This window comes from Aotus nancymaae, unplaced genomic scaffold, assembly GCF_030222135.1.
Source record: "Aotus nancymaae isolate 86718 unplaced genomic scaffold, 86718_ANA_hifiasm-v0.15.2.pri h1tg000006l, whole genome shotgun sequence".
NCBI lineage: Eukaryota > Metazoa > Chordata > Mammalia > Primates > Aotidae > Aotus > Aotus nancymaae.
In genome coordinates this window covers 87,720,756-87,739,103 of record NW_026988417.1, presented here as the reverse complement: position 1 = coordinate 87,739,103, position 18,348 = coordinate 87,720,756, and the positions used below count along the sequence as shown (strand labels likewise).

General features: G+C 36.3%; 1 protein-coding gene across 4 annotated transcripts in view; it reads right to left on the bottom strand.

Moving 5' to 3' along the window:
• Window positions 1-18,348, bottom strand: part of BMPR1B (bone morphogenetic protein receptor type 1B) — a 395,211-nt gene that overhangs the window by 180,209 nt on the left and 196,654 nt on the right. Inside the window, exon 1 of one of the 4 annotated variants that reach the window (XM_021673241.2) lies at window positions 10,001-10,049. The exons of the other annotated variants lie outside the window; for them this stretch is intronic. The gene's annotated coding sequence lies outside the window, so the exon portion shown is untranslated. Of the gene's footprint in view, window positions 1-10,000; window positions 10,050-18,348 lie in introns of those variants that run through there. 4 annotated transcript variants of the gene reach the window in all.

The following is an 18,348-nucleotide window of genomic DNA, read 5'->3' as shown; positions in this document are numbered from 1 at the left end:
TATCCTGTGCTTATAAAATCCCCAGACTCAGCTGGTAGACGGGACTACGGCTGGATATCAGAGAGAAGCAGTTTGACTTCAGAGGGACAGCTTGATGGTGTAACTTTGGAGAACAATCTAGCTGGAGACTGTCAGATTCCAGGGGAAGACTTCTACCCTCCCTGTGCCCTTTTCAGCTTCCCTTCCCAGTGAGAGCCACTTTCATTGGCAATAAATTCCCCACAGTTACCATCCTTCAAACTGTTCGTGCAACCTCATTTTTCCTGGACACCAGACCAGAGCTCAGGAGCCATGAGTTTGGATACAAAAGGCTGTCACACTGGCCCTTTGCCCTCATGCAAAAGGGTAAAGGGCCCACTGAGCTGTTCACACTTTAGTTGTCTACAGATGGCAGAGCTGAAGAGCACTGTAACACATCCTCTGGAGTTTCAGGCATCCCATCTAGATGCTGCTATGGGGCCCACACAGAATTTGCTGCTGCTGGCTCCCAGAAGCAGCTGTCCGGATCCCATGCTTATTTGCCTACCTGCTGCTCCCTCCCACGAGGGGTTGAGCATGGTGAGTCAAGTAAATAGATTTGTTCCTGCCAACACCCAAAATCAGTCACTTTGGCTCCTGCACTCATTTGCTCACATACTCTCTCCTGTGAGGGGTAAATGAGGTGGCCTGAGTAAATGAAGCACTCCTGTTGTAAGTCACTTTAAGGTGTCAAGAAAATATCCTGCTTCACTACCATAATAATTCTAATATTTAAATCTCTAAGGCCTGCATTCTCTATTTTGTAAATGAAGAAACTGAATAAAGTTACAAATCCAGAAAAAGTTATATCCAGAGCTGAAACTTGCATAGGTCTGACTCCAAAGTTTGTACTATTTCCACTGTTTTTATGCTCACTGATAATTTTATCTACTTATAAGACCAAAAAATGGAAGAAACCTGTGACCAATGATGAAATATCACGCAAATATTTAAAGTATATTTAAAATAAAATTTAGAAACTTGAAATAAGTTCAAGGCAAAATAGAATATTACAAAATCAAATTACAGAAACACATATGCAATATATTATGAACATGTATGGGTATATAAACCTAGGAAAAATAATGAAAAAAAATGAACTGGGCTGGGCATGGTGGATTACACCTGTAATCCCAGCACTTTGGGAGGCCAAGGTGGGCGGATCATGACATCAGGAGATTGAGACCAGCCTGGTTAACACAGTGAAACCCCATCTCTACTAAAAATGCAAAAAATTAGCCAGGCATGGTGGCATGCACCTGTAGTCCCAGCTACTTAGGAGGCTGAGTCAGGAGAATCATTTGAATCTGGGAGGCAGAGGTTGCAGTGAGCCAAGATTGAGCCAAGACTGCACTCCAGCCTGGGTGACAGAGCAAGACTCCATCTCAAATAAAAAAAAAAAAAATGAACCAATGTTGGGTCAAAAAATATTATCTGTGGTTGTATCAAGTAATGAAACTAATGAATATTTCATTTCTCCCCTATAGTGTCTATATTTTTCTAGTGTATTAAAATGAGTATATATTTCTTCAAAAGTCATAATAAAGTTATCTGTTTAAAGAAAGCACAAATAAACAACTTAGCTAATGTTACAGCTAGAAAGAGAAGAAATTGAATAAAAATTATGTATTTTAAGTGGACTTGATTCTTCCCAAAATATTCTGTAAAGAAGAGAAGAGTTGGCCAGGCGCAGTAGCTCATACCTGTAATCCCAGCACTTGGGGAGGCCAAGCAGGTGGATCTCAAGGTCAAGAAATTGAGACCATCCTGGCCAACATGGCGAAACGCTCCCTCTACTAAAAATATAAAAATTAGTTGGGCGTGGTGGTGCACATCTATAGTCCCAGCTACGGGGGAGGCTGAGGCAGAAGAATCACTTGAACCTGGGAGGTGGAGGTTGCAGTGAGCTGCCAAGATTGCACCACTGCACTCCAGCCTGGCAACAGAGTGAGACTCTGTCAAAAAAAAAAAAAAAAAAGAAGAAGAAGAAAAAGAGTTCATGTTATCCAATGACATGATTATAGTTTTCCTTACTATACTGTTTACTGTAGGAAAAATAAGATGACTATTATGAGATAAATACTCTGTACATACTATAATTTGCAATGATACTGTTAAGGTTGAATAATTAGTTCTTCCAATTCCTTTACTGATTCTGAGAACAAATTTATATTAAATGATCAAACCATCAACACAAATACAATATAATGTGCTATCAAAATTAAATGACCTTGCAATCATTTAAGAGGCTCATCATTATTTTTAAATAAGATATTATACTTCTACTACTTTTTTTTATAGCATCTTGGTCTAGTACATGAAAAACTTAAGGAGGAAAATGCCTGTATCAGTTTAAAATTATAGGAGTATATGAGAAAAAACTGTCCAAATTTCCAATTTCATGATCGTAAATGCATTTAATGAGATCCTGTTTTATTGCTAATAAAATTTAGATTAATCTTGAAATTTATATATGAAGATACTGGATGCTTAAAAAGCTCAAATTTTGTTAAACAATCTTAAATATTCTAGTAATATTAAATATTGAAAGCTATAAGTCCACTAATAAATAAGCAGTAAGAGGAAAAAGAGTTATTAGATATGATCTTTGTGATGATATTGGCTAAATAAGATCAGGAAGAGAAGTAGGCAGGGAGCACTGCCTGAAATTGTGGCAACTCTGAATTAAATTAAAATACTATATGTTTAACAATCACACTTTTATTGTTATATGAAACTTAACACTACAATTAACTGACACAGGTGACAGAGAATGAGACTGAACTATTTTTCCTTAAAGTGACAAGTAGAATAATAACCTACCCTTAGTAGGACTTTATTTTTAGTGGTGATTAATTCGATTAATACATATGTTGTGAAATGCCAATGAGATACACTCTTTTCCAAACAATAGACCTATTCATATTTTTTTCATTCAAGTGAAACTCTTCTAAAACACAAGCATTACTAGAGGGAAAAAAAGTTATTTTTATTTATCGTATTTCATGGTCCAGTTCTCTTATTTCACAAGTATTGAAACTAAGTCCCAGAGAGGTTGGGTGACTTTTCTACATGGGAGATATATTCGATTATCATAAACATTTGTTTATCATATGATTCTAATATTCTATGAAAAATGGTATAGGTATGGACATGGTCACTTACGCTTATAATACCAATACTTTGGGAGGCAAGGTGGGAAGACTGCTTCAGCTCAGGAGTTCAAGATCAACCTGGGCAACATAGTGAATCTCCCATCTCTACCCCCTAAAAAAAAATTTTTTTTTTAAATTAGTCAGGCATGGTGGCACACACCTATAGTCCTAGCTGCTTAGGAGGCTGAAGTGGGAGGACAGCTTGAGTATGGGAGGTTGAAGCTACAGTGAGCTGTGATAGCACCATGACATTCCAAACTGGGTCACTAAGAGAGACTCTGTCTCAAAATAAATAAATAAAATAAAGGAATAGGCCTCTGAAGGGAAGCTCTGATTTACTGGATATAAAAAGTGCACCTTATGGAGTAGGTCCCATACAGAAAGCATCTGGATTGGTGATCAAATCTGCAAACACTCTCAGCATCAGGGTCTTTTAATCCAGAAGCCCACAGAGGACAAAACATATTCAGCAACCAACTTTGTTGAATATGTTTTGCAAATCTCTGTAACTGAGCTGGTTTCATTTGTCACATTGCAAATAAATAGGTTTCCATTACATGCTACGTCAAAAGTAGTACCTCGCAATCACTGTTGTGTAATAAACCACTCTCTCTCATTTAATATTTAGTAATAGCAAATCCTCTCCAAAATACCATTTTATTAGAGTAATTAAAGTATATGAAGTATATGAAAGAAGACAAGAGTTTTTCTTGAAGATTTTTTTAGTAGCTTTGTGGTTCAAATGAGAAAAAATTATCCTAGAAATTAAAATTTACTGACTCTTAAAAACTATCCAAAACTTTCAAACATAAGTAATTCATCAAATGTAAAAATCATTATTTAGATTGCTGCACCACCATTTTATGTAGCACTGAGAGGGGAATAATGCTACAATTGTTTTATGATGTCATTAGGACAAATCCCAAGTTCAGTGATTGTAAAATGCATTAATACTGTGTGTCTTAGGAGCAATTCAATATTGGATAGTTGATTTTAATGAATTTAGAGTTCATCAAAAATGTAACTTAAAGGGTTATAAAAAAATAAAACAATAGTGTTCAGTAGCACGATGAAGCAATTATAGTTAACAACTATTGCATATTTCGTAATAGCTAGAAGAGAAGACTTGGATGTTCCCAAGACGAAGAAATGATAAGTGTTTCAGGTGACAGATATCCCAATTACTGATATTTAACCATTACCATTGTATGGTTCTATCAAAACGTCACATATACGCCATAAATATGTACAACTTTTATGTACCCATAAAAATTTATTTAAAAAAAAAACCTTTAAAACATAAATGAACAGGCTAGGCAAGGTAGCTCACTCCTGTAATTCCAGTACTTTGGGAGGCCGAGGCAGGCAGATTGCCTGAGGTCAGGAGTTCATGACCACTCTGACCAATATGGCAAAACCCTGTCTCTACTAAAAATACAAATATTAGCAGGGCGTGGTGGTGCACGTCTGTAGTCCCAGTTATCTGAGAGGCTGAGGCAAGAGAATCACTTCAACCTGGGAGGCAGAGGTTGCAGTGAGCCGAGATCACACCACTGCACTGCAGGCTGTGTGAAACTCCATCCCAGAAAAAAAGAAAAAGAAAAGAAACGAACAGCTGAAGATCTTATAATTGGCATAACTACAGATAGATCAGCAATTAATATTCAATACAACATCCTAGCACTTTAAGAGAAGATGCTAAATTATTGTCAGATTAAACTACTTAACATTCTAAAAAAAACTTTTTAAAATAAAACAAGTTATACGACAACAAAATAATCTTGGCTTATAAGTAACTAAGAAGTTAACCTTTAATTATAACTGAAGAACAGTAAATACTAAACCATTTAAAAGTGTAAGAAACATTTAAAAACTCATGACAGCATCACCCTTTTTATATGTAAGGAAACACAAGACGACGAGAACACTATGACCATTAATTCTTTGCTAGATTTTTAAACTTAAAGATATAATTATTGGACAAAGTTAGATATTTCCATCTACAAATATTTCTTAGTCAAATACCATCTGCCAGGCACTGTTATCAGAACTAAAGATACAGAGGAGAACAAAGGAAATGAAATTCCGTGCCCAAATAGAGCCTACATTCTACTGGGGAAGATAAATAATTTTAAAAATTCACAAGTGTAACATATAGTGTATTAGTAATAAATGCTAAGGAGAAAAATAAAGCAGAGAAGGAAGATTTCTGCTATATTGGCTCTGCCATTCCACCAAGAACATAAATTCTTAATCCTAAAATCTTTAAAATTATATTTTTAAAATAATCAGGACTTTCACACAGGCTGAAAAAAAAAGAAGAAAAGGCTTTTTAATAGCTACAAATTTTCTGAGAATATTACCTAATGTTAAAATAAAGGCCTTCGGGTTCTGAACAGAACACAGTCCAATCTTCTAGCCCAGCCATTGCAGGCTTACAAACAAGCATCTTAGTGACAGAATGCAATCGCAGTGATGGGTGGAATGCAGTATACCATTTAGAAAACTCAGGATGTATAGACAAACTATGCCTATCTAACTGCTGGAAAATCCACCAAAAAAAGAATAGGGTGAAGCTAGGAACTGTGGATAGAACATTAGGGAAATCTGGCAGCAGAAACAGGGTAGAGTTGGACCCCAGGAAATACAGCAAAGACCTTCCTCCTGCATGAGAATATGTAGGCAAATCCCTATCTTTTTCTTACATATACGTATTATACAAAAAGACTGCATTCCTTGGGAACATACAACAAGAACATAATGCTACCAATGGTAAAACTCACTCACCAAGATCTTAAATTCTCATTGACTCAATATGTTATAGATTAGCAGAGAAGAGAGCCTGGAGCTATCTCAAACATCAGAGGCCCAGAGGCTGTGTACCTGCCACCTGCCTTAAAGTTTTAGCATAAGGATCAACGTCACAACTAAATTAAGAAGTATAAAGTCACTTGCTGCTTCTCCATTATTCCCTATGATCACATTTATGTGGCTAAGAAGCAGTGCAAATTTTCTCATTGATATTCTGCTATCTGATAAAGTAGAATATCTAATTGTTAAATAAGCACATTTTCTCCAGAATTCAATAGAGTATTTTCATTAAAAAAAATTTTAAACTACAACCTGTGAAAATAGTATTCTTAGGTTTACCCCCTGATTTAAAAAAAAAAAAAAAAAAAACTATTTACTTATCATGTCCCAGAGCTGAGCATTACAATGTTCCTCCAGGTGCAACCTCAGTGAGATCTTGCCATAAAGAGTGAGGAAGACAGGAGGCAGGGTGCAGCCACCATTACTACCAAGCTTTAATATGTTAGTCTTTAGCTACCTTTTCATCTCTGAGCAAATAAAGCATATATACCAATAAAGTATTAAGTAATGATGTCTGAAGGAATGCTAGGAAGTCCAAAGACGACAAAAAGAAATAGTCCCTGAATGTAAAGTTACAAGCATAGTTTATACTTGTATAACTAATCCAAAAAGTAATCAAACTACCAAAATGTTATTATCACTGCCTTCAAGAAGATAACCTCAAAGTAAGATAAAGAAAATAGTCATTCTTACACAATGTGTTATATCTCATGTTCTCTAATAATTTTCTGAATACTATTTATTTTAAGCTATTATAGCTCTATGATTTGAATATAGTGTTCTTACTGTTTTATTAAGAAAAATCTCTTTCACATAGCCACAAACACTTGCAAATGAAAGTTATCTATTCTAGGCCAGGCGTGGTGGCTCACACCTATAATCCCAGCACTTTGGGAGGCTGAGGCGGGTGGATCACTTAAGGTCAGGAGTTCGAGACCAGCCTGGCCAACATGGTGAAACCGCCTCTCTACTAAAAATACAAAAAATTAGCCAGGCATGGTGGCACATGCCTGTAATCCCAGCTACTCGGGAGGCTGAAGCAGGTGAATTGCTTGAACCCAGGAGGCAGAGGCTGCAGTGAGCCAAGATCATGCCACTGCACTCCAGCCTGGGTGACAGAGCAAGACTCTGTCTCAAGGATAAAAAAAAAAAAGAAAAGAAAGTTATCTATTCTGTAATAGAAGTTAAGAAAAGAGAATACAGTTGCAGAAAGTTACTTTACAATACATATGGTTGGTGTACATAATAATCTCTAACAACAGGGTCATATTTGTGACAATCCTTACTTTCTGAATGGCTCTGGTTGTACGCAGCCTTCTCAATTCAAATACCATCAATCATTATCCTAAGAAAGATGTTCAAGGTGTTTCTATTTTTACTTAGCAGAGTTGGAGAGTAGGCAAAAGGTTTACAAACGCTTTCTTATATAAAAATGTATGAGGAAACTATCCCTTAATTGCATAATTTTATTTTTCTGTAAACTTACAAAACTTGAATATAAGACAACTTTGGATATATTTTGTCATAAATTTCTATCTCCTTTTAACATATGAGTATCATATAAAAATAGCTCAGACACCTGGTTGTCTTGCCTCCCCTTATGAACTTCAAGACAAAATAATTGTTCCATTACAGGCTGACTAATATTTCTCCAAGGGCCCTCTCTCTCTTCATGAAACCTCCAGAATTTGCTCCTTAACTGCTCTATACCATTTCTTAGGGAACAGCTATTGTGTTAATAAAAATTTTCCAGTATAAATCTACCATATCAAGCACTTGTCAACAATTTCAAATAATCTAATGTCAGTCATCAAACTTTAGGTTTTCAACCCTGGTGTGCACTTTAAATTAAAGCCAATAAAATGCAAAAACTTTTCAGGCATCAAAGTTGAGTCATTAACTCCCCTGAGAATATTTACACATAAAGACATGGGCGAGTGAAGGCTATGAAATTACCCAGTTACTGGAAGATTTTCCACAGAGCTGAGTATAGAGTTAACTGCTTAAAAAACATCCACTTCAGAATGGATTTCTCACTGAAAAAAAGTATTGTGACCAATTTTAAAATGAGCATTTTTTCTTTATTCTTTACACTTTGAATAAGCAGTCATATGTTCTTATCTCATAGCAAAAATTTTACATTAGTTTTTTGACGGGTACTTAAATGTTCTACTTTCTTCAAAAACTGAACTATCATTCACTGCAATTACTCCTGATCCTATTTTTGTTTCTAAGATTCTATTTTTTATTCTTCTGATAATTTTTAGAGAAAAGCAATTAAAACATTTTACAATTTAAGTATTTACAAGTAGGTTATATGAGAAGAATTCTCACTTTTACTGAGGTAGTTTTAAAGCTAATTTTAGCTCCAACATGTGTTCTCATACGATGTAGTCCCAGAACAAGAAAAATTACCAGGGCTGTAAATCAGAAGCAACACCGTACTAGTTATCCAACAAAGTTGTGTTACTGCCACTTAACATGTGGTGAGAAAGATACAGCAACATGGCATATATCAACTTTCATCCCATTTCAAAAGTCAATATTTTAACTAAGGGTATGTAAAGCCACAGCTCTGTGTTGTGAGATTCAAATTCTTTTTTTCTACAACTGTAGGGTAGCATGTCCATTCTCTCTAAGTGCTCTCCTGGCTAATAATTTCCCTATGTGCCAATGAACTTGCTTTGCTTTCCAATTTTTTTTTTTTTTTGTCTTTTCCCATTCCACAAATGTTTCATTGTTGGAACACAGTGCTGTTACTTTAAATACTGATCAGAGCTGTTGAGTGCCGTAAGATGTGTTTATCATATCAATACTCCTGTGAATATGTGTAAACATGAGAACACACACACACACACAAAAAAAAATTTACTTTCAGTCTAAGTCAAATATATTTTATTTGAAACATATTCACCAGGAAGAACACTTCTTCAGTGTACTGCCAGATAAATTCAGGTCCTCAAATTTGAAAACCTTTAACAAAAGTTATTGAACTCTATGTTTTCTCCAATCTCTTTCAATGTGTTTAGGAGAAAATCAATTTGTAGACAAAGCAAAAAACAGCTTATAACTGTGTAACTTCAATTTGGACTATCTTACATAACCCAGGCCAGAAAACAAATGGATTTGCATGGAGCTTTTGGAATACCTACATCTTTTTGGAGTGGGGAGGATGGAGAGCTCACCTTAGACTTCTCCAGTTATAAGAAATGCCAAAAAAAAAAAAAAAAAAGTTAGGCTTGGTGGAATGCCTACTATGTGCCAAGTTTTTGATATATGTTAGCTCAACTAATACAACAATATACACAAGAAATATGAGATGAGAAATCTGTAGGTAAGCAGATAAAATATAAGGTGACAATAAAAGATGCTATACAGTGTTCCAATAAAATATATATAACTTTCATGAGGTAAATAACATACATATGGCAAGAATGTGCCTTGTTATTTTAAATATTAGGATATTTAAGGTAAGCAAAATGTGTTGGGGTTAATGCCTGACTAGTTCATTTGCTAAAATATATGCTACTGAGTGGTACTGGGAAACTCTGTACATCAGGTTCTAGTTTATGTGCTGTGGACGATAAACATGATAAGTACAATAAACAGAGGTACAGCAGAAGATTTATTAGATGAGTTAGAAGTTGGCAAGGTCTTGAAAGAAATTTAGCATTAGAATGGGCAGGGCAAGAGTACTCCAATAGGAGAATACCATCTGTGTGAGCACCAAGGAATGGAATATACCTGAAACTTTTAAATATACTAATATGGCTAGAAGGAAACACTGAAAGCATTTAGGACAAAATTCTCATTTCAAAGATAAGAAAACCAAGTCTCCAAGTGGTTAAACGGTTTTCCCAAAGTCACACAGTTACAGGCAGGGCCTGATGAAAAACACTGCTAACCTGTTGTAAAAGTCAATGTTATTTCCATTCTAACAGTGGTTTCCCACTCACCTTTAACCATGAGGCCCCAGGGATTCAACAAAGGAGCCTAGTTGAGACTCAGGAGGAGGAATGGCATCTCTGTTTTACTCCATTTCACGTATTATACTTCTGATAAGATTTATCTGAAGAAAGAATCTTTCTGTGTTAACAAAGCACTCTTCAAGTCTTCATTAGTGATTAATCAACATTGTTGAGTTATGTGCTGTGGGACACAGCCATAGAAGAAAAACGTCGTGGCAAAACCTATAGCTAGTATCATTCTGAAAAGAGAGAAAGTGAAAGCCTTTCCTCTAAGATCAGAAACAAGACAAAGATATCCACTTTTGCCACTCTTATTCAACAAAGCACTGGAAGTCTTGGCCAGAACAATTACACAAGAGAAAGAAAGAAAGGACATACAAATTGTAAAGGAGGAAGTCAAATTATCTTTGTAGGTAATATAATGTTATATTTAGAAAAACCTAAAAATTCCACCAAAAAAAAAACTATTAGAACTGAAAAAATAAATTCATTAAATTTGCAGGATACAAAATGAACATATCAAAATCAGTAGCATTTATAAATGCTAACAGCTAGCAATCTAAACAATAACCAAAGAAAGCAATTCCATTTACAATAGCTATGGATAAAATAAAATACCAAGGAATAAACTTAACCAAAGAAGTAAAAGTTCTCTGCAGTGAAAACTGTAAAACATTTATGAAAAAACTGAAGAGAATACAAAAAACTGAAAGATATTCCATGTTTGTGGATTGGAAGAATCAGTGTTATTACAATGTACATACTACCCAAAGTGATCTGTAGATTTAATGAAATCCCTATCAAAATATCAATGACAGCCAAGCATGGTATACCTGTAATCCCAGCACTTTGGAAGGCCAAGGCAGGTGGGTCACAAGGTCAGGAGATCAAGACCATCCTGGCTAACACGGTGAAACCCCTTCTCTACTAAAAATACAAAAACTTAGCTGGGCATGGTGGCACATGCCTATAGTCCCTACTACTCAGGGAGGCCAAGGCAGGAGAATTGCTTGAACCTGAGAGGCAGAGGTTGCAGTGAGCTGACATCACACCACTAAACTCCAGCCTGGTGACAGAGCAAAACTCTGCCCACCCGCCCCCACTCCTAAAAAGAGACATTCTTCACAGAAATAGAGAAAACAATCCTAAAATTTATATGGAACCACAAAAGACCTAGAATAGCCAAAAAAAATCCAAAAAGAACAAAGTTACGGGCATCACCATTACTTGATTTCAAATTATATTACAACACTATAGTAATGAAAAAAGCACAGTATTAGCATAAAAACACACAGATCAGTGGAAAAGAACAGAGAACCCATAAATAAATTTACACATTTATAGTCAACTCATATTTTTTACAAAAGTACCCAGAATATACAATGGGAGAACAATCTCTTCAATAAATGATGCTGGGAAAACTGGTTATTCATATGCAGAATAATGAAACTAGATCCCATCTCGGGTCATATACAAAAATCAAATAAAAATGGATTAACAACTTAAATGTAAGACCTGACACAATGAACAACTATCAGAAAATATTAGGGAAATGCTCTAGGATGTTGGTGAGGGCAAATTATTTTTGTGTGTTAAGACCTCAAAAGCACAGGCAACCAAAGCTAAAATAGACAAGTGATATCACACCAAGCTGAAAAGCTCCTGCGTAACAAAATAAACAGTTAACAAAGTGAAGAGATATCCTACAGAATGGAAAGAAATATTTATAAACTATTCATTTGACAAGGGATTAACAACCAGAAGATATAAGGAATTCAAACAATACAATAAGCAAAGCAACAACAAATATTAAGAATAATGATAATACAATTTAAAATGGGCAAAAAACCTGAATAGACATTTCTCAAAAGAAGACATACAAATAGCCAACAGATACATTTTAAAAAGCTCAATATCACTAATCATCAGAAAAATGCCAATTAAAAACACAATGAGGTATCATCTCCACCCCAGTTAAAATGGCTTATATGAAACAGACAGGTAATAACGGATATTGGTGAGAATGTGGAGAAAGGAGAATGCTAGTCCACTGCTGGTGAGAATATGAATTAGTACAGCCACTATGGAGAAGAGTATGAAGTTTCCACCAAAAACTTAAACTAGGTCAGGCGGTGGATCACGCCTGTAATTCCAGAACTTTGGGAGGCCAAGGCAGGTAAATCACGAGGTCAGGAGTTCGAGACCAGCCTGGGCAACATGGTGAAACCCCATCACTACTAAAAATACAAAAAATTAGCTGTGCATAGTGGTGGGCGCTTGTAATCCCAGCTACTCAGGAGGCTGAGGCAGGAGAATCACTTAAACCCAGGAGGTGGAGGTTGCAGCGAGCCGAGATTGTGCCACTGCACTCCAGCCAGGGTGACAGAATGAGATTCCATCTCAGAAAACAAAACTTAAACTAGAACTGCCACAAGATCCAGCAATCCTACTGCTGGGTATATATCCAAAAGGAAAGAAATACGTATACAAAAGAAAGTGCTACATTTCCATGTTTATTGCAACACTGTTCATATTAGCCAAGATCAACCTAAGTGTCCATCAACAATGAATGGATAAAGAAAATGTGGTACATATACACAATGGAATATTATTCAGCCATACAAAACAATGAAATCCTGTCATTTCCAATAAAATGGATGGAACTAAAGGACATGATGTTAAGTGAAATAAGCCAGGCACAGGAAGTTAAATATGGCATGTTCTCATTCACATGTGGGAGTTTTAAAAAAAAAAAAAAAACTGATCTCATGGAGTTAGAGAACAGGATGATGGTTACCAGAGGCTAGCAAGGGTAGTGAAGAGAAAAAAAAAAAAAAAAGAGACGTTGATTAATGGGTATAAAAATAATGTTAAAAAGAATAAGATCCAGCCTGTAATTTCAGCACTTTGGGAGGCTGAGGCAGGCAGATCTCTTGAGATCAGGAGTTTGAGACCAGCCTGGCAACATGGCAAAACCCTGTCTCTAGCAAAAACTTGCTGGCATGGTGCTGGATGCCTGTACTCCCAGCTACTCAGGAGGCTGAGACAGGAGAATCGCATGAACCTGGGAGGCAGAGGATTCAGTGAGCCAAGATTGCACCACTGCACTCCAGCGTGGGTGACAGAGCAAGACTCCATCTCAAAAAAAAAAAAAGAAAGAATAAGATCTTGTTACCATAGCACAATAAGATAACTACAGTTAACAATAATTTATTATATATTTCAAAATAACTACATAAGTAGAACTGAACTGCTGCTAACACAAAGAAATGATAAATGTTTAAGGTGATAGATATCCCAATTACCCTAATTTGGTCATTACACATCATATGCTTGTATCAAAATATCTCATGTGCCCCTACAAATACTTACAACTACTATGCATTCATAAAAATTAAAAATAAAAAGTTTTAAAGTATGTTAGACTAATTTATAAATGAAAAGGAAATAATGTTAGCATGCTTGAGTATGGAAAGAACACAAAGAACCATAAATGGCAAGCAAAAATGTTATGACCTGATGCTCCAGGAAACAGAGTCATTGAAAGTTTTTGATTACAGGAGTAACATAACATAAACTCTTTCAGAAAGCTAGCCATATTACAGTATAATTGACAGATAAATAACTGAATTTCAAATGATTTAAGGAAGTATTTTTTTTTTTTTGAAACGGAGTATTGCTCTGTCGCCAGGCTGGAGTGCAGTGGCCCAATCTTGGCTCACTGCAACCTCCGCCTCCTGGGTTCAAGCAATTCTTCTGCCTCAGCCTCCTGAGTAGCTGGGACCACAGGTGCATGCCACCTCGCCCGGCTAATTTTTGTACTTTTAGGAGAGACGGGGTTTCACTATGTTAGCCAGGATGGTCTCGATCTCTTGACCTCGTGATCTGCCCACCTCAGCCTCCCAAAGTGCTGGGATTACAGGATAAGGAAGCTTTTAATAAAACAGTGAAAGTAGTTTAGATATGAGGCAAAAATATGTACCCTGATAAGTGATCAGCATGAATACAGAAAAAAATGAATAACAGAAGGGGCATTTTCAAAGAAAGACAAATGAAGCCAGTGAATAAACTATCTCAGAGATCAGCAATCATTTTCTGTAAAGAATTAGGTCATAAATGTTTTTGGTTTTACAGGTAATGTGGTCTCTGACAAAGCTACTCAACTCATCACTGTAGCAGAAAAGTGGCCATTGCCCTAGACAACACGTAAACAAACGAAGGTGGCAAAATTCCAATAAAACTTCATGTATATATAACAGGCAGTGCGCTAGATTTGGCCTGTAGACCATCATTTACTGACTCCTGAACGAGATACAACTGGTAGGGGCAGTTGTATCAGTCACTGGTATGTTCTACCATGAGTGACTGAAAACATAAAACGGCAGTGCTAAACAAAAGTTTAGCTTGCTCTTATTCTAAACAAAATCCACAGATAACTAACTGACAGGTCTATTATGGCAACTCCACAATTCTGAAAGACTCAAGCTCCTTCTATACTATTGTTTCACCATCCTTAACATGTGATTTCTAGCACTTGGTTCAAGGTATGAACTTGAGTTCAGCCATGAAATGGGCATTCCAGCAAGTAGGAATGAAGAAGGGTACAAAAGGGCATGCCCCTTCATTTTAAGGACAAGTCTGTAATTCGCAAAACATTTTTGCTTGGCTAGTTGTCTACTGTCATATAAAGGCCAAAAAGGATCATACTTGTTTCAAAGTAAGTGGCTCAATATCTTGATCTTTTATCATTCACTCTCTCTAAACCAAAAAAAAAAAACATTTTTCATACACTTCTTGATTGTTAGCCTGTATAAAATTTCTTATTGGCTGAAAGCTAAATAAACTGTTTTCCTTCTGTCTGTAGTAATAAAACTATACAACACTATAAACATTTTCCATGTTTAACTCCAAGATATTTGGTTTTCTGGCTAGAAAGAGTAGAGCTTTTGTTTTTAAAATTAAAGCAGACCCTTAGACCTAATTTACCTCAGAATGCCAAATACTTTTCTCTTCTGTTATGCTCTAACATTCCTATCACCTATCCCAAAAACACACGACTTATGACTATATAAGAAACCGATGGTACTGTCTCTGGGTGGTCCCCAAAAATGGCTCATTGATATAAAGAATAGAAAAAAACAAGAATGTCTGAAGATAAATGTCTCTTAAAAGATCTAGTATACAGGAGATTTATGCTGGGAAATTATGCTTATGGTAAACAAGAATCTTAAGATTACATCTGTACCAAGGAGATGTTTCACAGAATGCTGGTTATACAGAATAGAACATTTCCTTTTACTGAAATAATTTGACTTTCCTTAAAAGATAACTTATGACTAAAGCTGCCATCTTAAAACAAAGATTTACATTTTTGGCCTTTCATACTGGCAAAAAGAAACAAAAATTGAGCATCCTGAATAGTTCTAATTAGCTAAAAGAGTTGGTCTTTAGGACCATGAGGTAATTCAATATGTGTTGACATTAACTCTCAATTTAAATAATAATTCAAAAGATTTTATGCTTTTACTTTGACACTGAAAACATGCAGATAATTCAATTAACATTTAAATCTTTGAACGCTAATTTTTAAATGGCCTCTCCCTCTGACCTTTTAATTTTTACTTTTAAGGAGATTTCAAAAATAATAAATAATGCACAAAACTTTCCAAATTGCAACTAAAATCATACTCTCTACCCTAGATCTTATTTTAGATATATCTCAACTCACATAATATTTTTATTACCTGACATTTTAATCAAAGATCAAAAACTTCACTGGCCAAAGCATTTCCGAAGCTCTGTGAAGTAAATTAACTTTATGAAATGGAACCCAACTACATATTTTGTAATGAAATTTTATATTACGTTTCAAGAAAAAATGCTGTCCTTATAAAGATAGCCAATGTGGTTCAGACAAAAATAATGGTAAAAATATGTAAAAGAAATGTGAGAAGAAATATTCTAATAAACCAAAGCAATATTCAACTTTGAGGAGTCTCTGTAAAATGCTTACTGACTCATGGATTACCAATGAGTCCGTCCTGACCGGGTCCAAGAAGGGAGCTTACCTTACAATGTAATCATGCAGAAGGCAAAGGGAGGGTGAGGTGGGAGTAATTTGAACAAACTGTTTCAAGGTGTTCTACATGTCTCATAAGACTGTTATACTTCAACTACCTTAATATTATCACAGATTACTAACAGAACCATTTAAAATGCTTTGGAAAAGGGGTTTATTTCATTCCACAAGTAATATGTGAATGAATGCTTACTTTTTATACTAAAAATATACAGAAATTTGTAGACTAAAAATGCGTATGACCCTCCTAAAATGCGTTTTATGTCCCACTCCAGTTCTGTAATCTTTAATATGGACTCCCCATCACTAGGAACATAGAATTAAAACCTTTTCGTGGCTTTTAAACAACCCTATAATTTGATCTCCCTTATCCTGCTGACACTTACCCTTCTTAAGACTTCCACACTTCAGGCTCTTTTCCAGCCAAATCAGCTTCCTCATGTTTCCAACTATACCATGCTCATTCCAAAATCAAGATTTTAATGACTGTTCGTAACTCCTGACCTGCAATCATTTTGCTTAAACTTGCACTACCAACCTCATTCCCTAGTTAAAACTCTAATGTTCTCATATGAACCGCTGACCACTCCAGCCTAAGCTGAGTCCTCTTATTTCGGAGTACAGAGATACAGGTTACTGCATTACTAACTATGTCACTGGAAACCATCAGAGCATCCTTATCATAAGCAATACACGTTTCTGAATAACGACTAACACTGTAGACCTACTGCTATAGTTGCATCGTGTTCCCCAAAATTCATATGGTGAAGCCTCGGAATATGACAGCATCTGTAGACAAGGTCTCTAAACAGGGATCACCCTTACAGCTAAAACAAGGCTATTAGGGTGATCCCTGATACAACACAACTGGTGTTCTTATCAGAAGAGATAAGGAGACCGAAAGAGAACCAGAGAGATGACACTCACAGGGGGACAACGATGAGAAGAGGTAGCAAAGGGTAGTCAAAGGAAAGACAAGGAGAGAGGTCCCGCAAGAACCCAACCAAATGGACATCTTGATCTTGGACCTCCAGCCTCCAGAACTGTGAGAAAGTTAATTTCTGTTGATTCAGCCACCCAGTCTGTGGTATTTTGTTAGGGTAGCCCTAGCAAGGTAATATAGCTGTCATATGCCCAGACAGCGTATAAAATGTCTTACTTATGTGATACTTTACTCGTCAACACAGCTCTGTATGGAAGGTGTGCTTATTATCCAAGGAAACTGAAAGAAATGAAATAATCTGCTCAAGGTCTCACAGATACATGTTAGAGCCTGAATCTGCTTTACTTTCAAGGTCATGATATTAACTACCATGTTGTACTGATCATATGTAAATGATCCAAATAAAACACTATTATTGCTTATTCTGCTTTCTCAGTAGAATGCTGATAAATGATGAATTAATGGATTGAGAATTAGAAACCTTTTTTTTTTTTTTTTTTGAGATGGAGTCTCGCTCTGTAGCCCAGGCTGGAGTGCAGTGGCGCAGTCTCGGCTCACTGCAACCTCTGCCTCCCAGGTCCTGGTTCAAGCAATCTTCCTACCTCAGCCTCCCAAGTAGCTGGGATTACAGGCAAGAGTCACCATGCCCAGCTAATTTTTGTATTTCTTAGTAGAGACAGGGTTTCTCCATGTTGGCCAGTCTGGTCTTGAACTTCTGACCTCGTGATCCGCCCACCTCAGCCTCCCAAAGTGCTGGAATTACAGGCATGAGCCATCACACCAGGCCTAGAAAACTTTTTTTTACCTTTTAGTCCATACATTTTTAAGAATATATATAATAGTCACTTTCCAAAGTTAATAATGGCCTACTTAGAAAAGTTGTTCTATAAATGCTTAAAGAATGGGTATCAACACACGTATGTTCATCTTGATTCCATCTATATTACGCTTATTTCATATAAAACATGAGTGATAACCCTAGCCAACATAATAAAAATGTTACCATATTTCACTGATGCAAAAACCTGTATTCTTTACGTTTTTAACACTTTTTTTTTTTAAGACGGAGTTTCACTCTTGTTACCCAGGCTGGAATGCAATGGCGCGATCTCGGCTCACCGCAACCTCCGCCTCCTGGGTTCAGGCAATTCTCCTGCCTCAGCCTCCTGAGTAGCTGGGATTACAGGCACGCGCCGCCATGCCCAGCTAATTTTTTGTATTTTTAGTAGAGACGGGGTTTCACCATGTTGATCAGGATGGTCTCGATCTCTTGACCTCATGATCCACCCGCCTCGGCCTCCCAAAGTGCTGGGA